The sequence below is a fragment of the Xiphophorus maculatus genome, chromosome 7 (genome assembly GCF_002775205.1).
Source record: "Xiphophorus maculatus strain JP 163 A chromosome 7, X_maculatus-5.0-male, whole genome shotgun sequence".
Classification (NCBI taxonomy): domain Eukaryota; kingdom Metazoa; phylum Chordata; class Actinopteri; order Cyprinodontiformes; family Poeciliidae; genus Xiphophorus; species Xiphophorus maculatus.
Window position 1 is genome coordinate 7020125 of NC_036449.1, and position 6770 is coordinate 7026894.

Genomic DNA, 6770 nt, shown 5'->3' on the forward strand with positions numbered 1-6770 from the left:
TGACAGTTAGCAGAGGATTGATAACCATAGCAACGGAACACAGGATGCGATTGGCTGCTGGTTAGGACTACAAATACGCATCACTGTAGTTCTAATCAACACTCAGTTAAAACAGAGGGCTGAGCTGCCATTTAGAGCTACAGGCTGTTTTGGCTAGTAAATAACGGATTTAACCCAAACACTGTTAGACATTTTAATTAGTCTGGTCATTTAATATGAAGCTTATGTTTTTTTTCAAAATAAAAGCCTCAATATCCCCCTCAAGTTAATGCACCGCCTATGGCGGTGCAATAATATTAGCATGCATTATATTTTTCTCTCAGGTTAGGGAACTGCCTTGCGCAGCAAGGCAGTTCATTAGCATTAGCCTTTTACCTTAAATAAGCTATTAGCTATTTTCTTACTTATTAGCCATGTTTAATATACTGAGTGGAGTAAGTCAATTACAGACAACATTCTAATGATATCCCACATGCTATTGACAGCATTTAGAGAAAGATATGTTCAGCCTGCTTTGATCAGAAAAACTAACTGCTTCAAACAGTTACAATTCTGTCTCCCTCTCTGTCTCACTCACATGACAGCTAAGCTGCTCTTTAGAACTACAATGACTGAAGGTTAGAACTACAACATGGCGGACACTCAGTGCCTACAAAAGAGGTCTGAGCTGAATGTCAGAACTACAAACATGGAGGAACTGTCAGTTACTACAGAGGAGGACTGAGCTGGCCTTTAGAACTACTTGTGTTTTGGGCTTTTTATAACTGATTTTACCCAATCATTGTTACACATGGGTTTAATGTGGCAATTTAAAATTAAGTTTAATGAAAATTTCAAAATAAAAGCCTTGAATATTTTTACATTATGTAATTGCTCTTTTTGGCTTTATTTGACTTTTTCATCCAACGCACTGATACACATGGGATTAGTTTGGCCCTTTGAAATGAAGCATACTGAAAACTTCAAAATAAAAGCCTTGAATATTTTTACATCACATAACTGCTCTTTAGAGCATTATATAACTGGTTCAACCCAATGACTATTAGACATGGGATTAGTTTAGCCCTTTGAAATGAAGCTTAACAAAAATTTCAAAATAAAAGACTTGAATATTTTTACATCATGTAATTGCTCTTTTGAGCATTATATAACTGATTCAACCAAATGACTATCAGACATGGGATTAGACTTGTCCTTTGAAATGAAGCTTAACAAAAGTTTCAAAATAAAAGCCTTGACATTTTTTACATCATGTAATTGCTCTTTTTGGCTTTATGTGACTTTTTTTTATCCAAAGCACTGTTACACAATGGAATACTGTGGGCATTTAAAATTAATCTTACTGCAAATTTCAAAATAAAAGCCTCAATATGCCCCTGAGGTTAGTGCACCGCAGCAGGCGGCGCAATAATATTATTCTGCATTATGTTTTTCTCTCAGGTTGCTAATGCTAATGAACTGCGCAAGGCAGTTCATTAGCATTAGCACTAGCGTTTTAGCTTAAATAAGCTATTAGCTATTTATTTTACTTATTAGCCGTGTTTAGTATACTGAATGGAGTAAGTCAATTATAGAAAACATCCTAGTGATGTCCCACATGCTACTGACAGCAATCACGCTAACATTAGCATTTTTGCTAATTTTAGCTGATACACTTACTTTATCATACTGGATGGTGCACGTCCATGTTAGTAAACATTCTTGTGAATCTCCTCATATGACTGCAGCTTTCTTTAGCATTGGTGCTAATTTCTAGCATCAGAACGCTGGGTCCAAACCGACGGGCACACTTTGACAGGCCCCGGTTAAATTTCTTCAGGAATTTTCTAGTTAACAGCTTTTATAGCCTATAATAACATTATATACGCTGTTAATGACTTATTTTAACTGAGATACTTCGCTTTGAAAATAATTAAACTTTAAGACTAAAATGGAAGAGGAAAGAATACAGCAAACTCAAACCCCGAATCACACGTCACAGAATGACGTCAATGACCGCCTGAAACAGTCTTTGAATGTAATGTAGGCCTTCTGCGATCATTTGGTCACTAATCATTTTCTTTGTCTTGCAGGTAAATGCTTGTAAACACAAAAGCCATTAAAGATAGGTTATCCTTTCTAAAATGGACGAGCATCGCTATGCAGGATAAAAAGAGAATTTTTAGTCCGGGTCTTTATTTAAAGGCCTGTATGAAAAGGAGGAGGATATGTGGCCTCTGATTGGCTCAGCTGGTTATTGGTATTAAATGACGGCAATCTGTGTCATGTGACTAAACTTTAATAGTCACGTGACATTTGATATAGCTATATGATGTTGCTATATAGAAATAGATATTTAAATCTTCATCACTGTATTTTTTATACAGTCTTTGAATGTAGACTGTATAAAATCTGCATTTTATACAGTCTATTTGCGATCATTTAGTCACTTTGTCTTTTCTTTGTCATGTCAATATTTGTAAAAACAAAAACAAAATATTCTACCAGTTTATAAAATGTATAATTACATTACAAAAAAATGTCATTACAGGAAATCTTAGTGACAGGGCCTATAAATGAAAGTATATATAATTAAACTCAGGGGCGATTCTAGGATCTGACCTTTAGGGCTGCTGAGCCCCCAGCAGGGATAAGACCCATGAAAAGATATTTGTTTGTTCAGTTTTCTAAATCTAACTGCTTATTTACATACATTCACAAACAAAATAAAGAGACATGTTGTCAGTAATTCATAGAATAAAAGAACAATGTTCATTTTACTCAAACATAAACCTATAAAGAGCAAAATCAGAGAAACTTTTCATTTTTTCCAGAGGTGTATATACTCAGTTTGAAATAAAATCTCAACATTACATCATGCCTGCCAACATCTGCTAACATTAATGAGTTCAATCAATGCATTTTTATGACAGGCTAAATGTGTCTTGGGCATTGTGATTCTTGATATTTTTTGTTCAATGGCTCTTTTGTTCTTTTTTTCGTAAATAAGATTCTTAATCTTTTATTTCTGGCCAGTGTTCACTCTTTGGTTTGTCCATTATTCTTTTCACACCCATATTTCCCATGTTTTGTCCTTTATCTCTTTTTTCATGCAGCTCTCCATGTCCTGTTAGTTCCTCCCAGCTTAGATCAGCTTGATCTGTTTCTTTAGACTCCGTGGGAACAGAATGAATGTGAGAAGAGATTCTGAATTTGAGGTTATTTTTAAACCACAAAAGTTGATCAAACTTTCATGTTTTCTTTTGTTTGTTTTTATATGACTTGACCTCAGATAACTTGTTTGTACCAGGCTTCACGCCAACGAGTTTAAATAGCATAAAAAAGGAAATCAAATGATTGTCCTTCTGCTCTAAAGCAGATTTATCATCTCAAATGATCCAAATCTGATATCTGAATAAAACCAAAGCAGTGACGGCAAAAAAAGCTTTTATTGAAATTTCTTACAACTTAATGTTATTTCACTCTATGATCAGCTTAATAACTTTCCATGCTTTCATAAATCAAGTAAAAGTTACACAAAAGACTAAACAGAATACAAAAACCTCCAAAATACACCATGACATCATAATTAATAAAAATAACATGACACTGCGAAATATATACAAAAAATTTAATATCTTCCTCATGCTTTCACAAATCAAGTGAAAGTTACACACAAAATGAAACAGAATACAATAAGTCCTAAAGTACATGTGTTATATTACATCATAATACATAGAAATAACCTGACGCTGCAAAATATTTGACATTCTTTAATATCTTCCTCCTGCTTCCTGTCCTGTAAATAAACACCATGATTTTCACATTGTTGTGAGACTTTTCTTTAGCATTGTGATGACTGTGAAATATAAATTTAATCTTTAAATGTACACATTTGTTCAATTTTTACTCTTCAGAAACCAACAAAATGTGTGTTTATACACTGAGCAGGAGCCACAATGATCTTTTGTAATTCCATCAGATTATGCAGCATATCTTCTTCATTCCACACATTACATACACATTATTACATAAAAACATGCTACCATGACTTTTTTTTTAACAATATTAGTTTCTGGACAGAGGAAATGAGCTGAACACATTCTTCAACAGGTTCAGTCCAGGAACAAGCTCATCATCTTCCTCTCCTGTCTGCAGCCAGACAGATTTCTCATCCTCCTCTGACCCACAGCTTTCCTGTCAAACCTCAGATGTTCCATATTCCACCTCAGTCATGGACTCTTCTGCTTCCACAAGTTTGTCTTTAACCACATCAGGAGACGCTGCTGCTCCCTTTGCCTCCACCTCCAACTTTTCTGTATCTAGAAGTCAGGTGAAGAAGCAGCCGGAGAGACTGAACAGGAACGAGGCTGCAGGTCCAGATGCTGTCAGTCCCAGATTCCCTCTGTGGGATTCTGCAGCATCTCTTCAACCTTTGCCTGACCCAAGAGGAGGTTCCGTTGTTGTGGAAGACATCCTGTCTGGTTCCGGTACCGAAGAAAAGTCACCCATCAGTCATAATGACTGTAGATCTGTTGCCCTGACGTCCCACATCCTGAAGGTCCTGGAGAGACTCCTGGTGGCCCACTTGAGTAAGCAGACGATCACATATCAGGACCCCCTGCAGTTTGCTTATCGCCGTGGAGTTGGAGTTGATCAGACACCTGCTTCAACAAACCCACTGTCATCTGGACAAAGCAGGCAGCACAGTGAGGATCAGGGTCTTTGGTTCCCAGGTGCATTGAACACAAATCAGCCTGATCTGCTCTGTTAGAAACTCCAGAAGACACAGGTGGAGGCCTCAACAATCACCTGCATCTGTGACTACCTGACAAACAGACCACAGTTAGTGAGACTGAAGGACTGTGAGTCTAACCAGGTGCTCAACAACATGGGAACACCACAGGGCACTGTACTCTCACCGTTCATTTTCACCCTCTATTGTTCAGACTTCCAGCACAAGTCCGACTTCTGTCATCTACAGAAATACTCAGACGACTCTGCAGTTGTTGTGTATCAGAGGAAGACAAGAGGCTGAGTACAGATATCTGGTGGATCACTTTGTGGCCTGGTGAGGGAACAATCATCTAATCTTGACTGTAAACAAAACAAAGGAGATGGTTGTTGATTTCAGGAGAAACAGGAAACCCTATTTCCATCATGGGAGAAGATGTGGAGGTGGTTCAGGAATATAAATACCTCGGTGTTCATCTGGAACACAGACTGGACTGGAGACACAACAGAAGGCAGGAACCACGTGGACAAGCCGTCTACAAAAAGAGACAGAGCAGACTGCACTTCTCCAGGAAGCTAAGATCCTTCAAGGTTTGCAGCAAGTTGCTGCAGATCTTTAAGTCTGCTGCTGAGAGTGTCATCTCTTCTGCTATCATCTGTTGGTGCAGCAGCATCAGAGCCAGGAACCTCAAAAGGCTCAACAATCTGATAAAGAAGGCTGGATTGGTTCTAGTTCTGTTCTGGAGATGACTGTGGAACCTCTGGAGATGACGCAAAGAAAGATTCTTCAGAAGAGTCAAGAAAGCTATGGACGACTCTGACCGTCCTCTTCATGAGTCTGTCTGGGGAAAACAGAGTATCATCAGTCAGAGGCGTCTTCAGGTTTGCTGCAACACAGACAGCTACAAAAGATCTTTCCTGCTGACAGCAATCAGTCATCTGCAAAACTCTTTGAAGAATCTGAATTAATGAGCTGCAACTACATTTCATTTCCCTTTGGGATCAATAAAGTCAAAGCATGTTTGGGTAATTCTTGCACACTACTCAAAGTTTGATAGAAAAAAATATTGAACAATTGGAAGTTATGGTGGAAACATTTTTGTGGTTTCAATGAAATGAAACAAAAAATGTAAAAAGATAATGAAGTTTCGCTTTTCCTGTGCAGTTTCACCTGTTTGCAGCTCGTTTTGCTGTTTGCTGAGCGTTTGCAGTTGTCGGCCACAGTTTCTTATCAAGTAAGTGTTGGTCAACTCATGCTTGGTTTGTTATTGAAGGACCTGCTTCACATGGTCCTTCTTTATTCTGTGTCCTCAGGTGTCCCCCTGTTGCATCAGGAAACTTCATCTTGGGATTTCCAGCAGGATTTTCTGAGTCCCTTCAGTCCTCTGTGTCTTCTCTCTCCTGATTGGTCCAGTGCTGCTGGTGATGCTGGAGAATCATCACATAATAATACACACATTCCTTAATCTCTGTCTAAATAACAGATGATTAAAGTGAATTCCTGATCAAGTCATCATGTCCTCACCTTTTCCACAATCTGTAACAACCAGTAGATCAGCAGTTGGAGCAGGTCGTCTTCTTTAATTGTTGGTCAACTCAAGTTGAGGTACATGAGTTGACGGAGAAATGAAATAAAGAGAAAAGACATCAGAGTTTTAAAAAAAGAGAACATGGACAGAAGAAAGAACAGCTTTGAAATTTGACCTTAATTTCATTCATATTTAAAATTGTTAGCTGGGTAAAAATAAGTTTTCTTACTTTTTTCGTCAACAGGGTTCTCTTCTCTACCTCCACCTTACTGGTGGTGTTGAAGGTGGAGGTTTACAGGTGGAGCATGTCTTCTTTAATTGTTGGTCAACTCACGTCATGGTACATGAGTTGACGGAGAAATGAAATAAAGATAAAACATAACAGGGTTAAAAAACAGGGAATATAAATCTGCAGAAAAAAGAAAAGGTTTGAAATCTGATCTCAATTTCATCCATATTTAAAATTGTTACTCGGGTAAAAATAGGTTTTCTTACTTTTTTTGTCAACAGGGTTCTCTTATCTTCCTC

The 6770-nt window shown here is 37.7% G+C and overlaps 1 long non-coding RNA gene across 3 annotated transcripts; it reads right to left on the reverse strand.

Moving 5' to 3' along the window:
* Positions 1-3625: 3625 nt before the first annotated feature.
* Positions 3626-6332, reverse strand: LOC111609272. Of its 3 annotated transcripts, XR_002753027.1 has the most exons (5): positions 6239-6332; positions 5885-6141; positions 5179-5551; positions 4902-5076; positions 3626-4807 (listed from the first exon to the last, which is right to left on the reverse strand). It is a non-coding gene; the product is annotated as an uncharacterized LOC111609272 (long non-coding RNA). The 3 variants fall into 3 exon arrangements; XR_002753025.1 differs by having other exon boundaries at positions 3626-5076; XR_002753026.1 differs by having other exon boundaries at positions 3626-5076; positions 5179-5555.
* Positions 6333-6770: the final 438 nt, after the last annotated feature.